Source organism: Montipora capricornis, chromosome 13 (assembly GCF_036669925.1).
Source record: "Montipora capricornis isolate CH-2021 chromosome 13, ASM3666992v2, whole genome shotgun sequence".
NCBI lineage: Eukaryota > Metazoa > Cnidaria > Anthozoa > Scleractinia > Acroporidae > Montipora > Montipora capricornis.
The window spans coordinates 5,733,042-5,734,458 of NC_090895.1; positions in this window are offsets into that span (position 1 = coordinate 5,733,042).

The window sequence follows — 1,417 nt, forward strand, 5'->3', positions numbered from 1 at the left end:
TATGTCAAGTAATTCTTCACAACTTACTGTGTATCAGCTATGAGAAGACGAGTTTTAAATAATTAATATAAGCATATGACACTCTCATATAGACAGATATTTGACAATGTATATATCCCAAATACAATCTTGGACAAAATTGTTGAGAAAGGTCTGGTTTTGCACTAACTACGCTCACAAATATGAAAAACAAGCTCTCTTTTTGCACCCCACCCCCCTCCCCCCTCCTGATCAAAGATGCTACACGAAAACAAAGCATGTCGAACCTGGGATTATCAACATTGATCAGGGGGGATGGGGGATGGGGGATGGCTGCTAGGGTGCGATATTGAGGATGCTGTGCGTAAAGGAACCCCTGTTTTTAATATTCTCAATTTTTTGTCCAAGATTGTAGCTCTAGTTTCAAACATGTGCAAAACGTCAAAATATCCTTTGAAAAAAAGTAGAAAAAAAAACTAATCAGACTTACCTGCTTTCACCAGCTCTTTGCATTTCTCTGGAGTAAGGTGAGTACGTCTCTCGTTCGGTTTCTTCTCTGCTCGAGGCCACAGACGTACACCCATAACTACCTGCACGTTCAAGGTTAACAGTAGCAGGCAGGGCGCTTTTAATATACATAGGGCGGTGGAACGGGCAGCCGCTCTTGGTCCAATGTGTGATGCGGAGAAGGACTGGCACGAGTGCTCCTTCCGCGCTTCCGGTTTAATTAATATTCATAGGAGAGAACTAATCAAAAACAGAGGGAAAATGTTTGTTACATTAACATCAGCTATGTGTCTGGAACATCTGAAGATTTTTTTTTCCTCATTCAAATCAAAAAAGTCGTCTGTGATGTTCTGTAAATCAATTCTTCCAATTCTTCGAGTGAGTCGCCAACCTCAATACTTGCCGCCATTTTGAGAAGGCTTTTTAGTAGACCCCAGTCTATTACATCACACCTTTTTGCTCGCACCCGCTCGTTTCACCGCCCGGTCTCTTTACGTCCTGGTAGCAGGCCTGTGTCAACACACACTCACGTGATGACTAGTTTCATTACTGAATGCCCCGTTTTTATACCTTTTACAAGTTTTTTCAAGGGGATTTTTCCTAAGGCCTCTTTAAATAGCATAGTCCTTCGGTAATGATGTAGCCTTTCATTCAAAACTTGCAAGCCCCGAAGGGAGCCAAGCAACTGACAGCTCCTTGTGATCATCCACTTATGGCCAGTAGACTACTTTTTATTCAAAACAATGGCGTTGAAATATTTTTCAAGTTGGTTTAGCATACCTCTGGTTCAGAGTCGAAAGAATCACGTTCGTGACTACGGTTCCCCCTTGCGGTCACGTTACGCCACTAGGAATCTGGACATTGCGTGATAAGACGAAATACAAAGGACTCTCGTTGGATTGCATTTCTCTCACCTTAGTCTGTTTGTAAA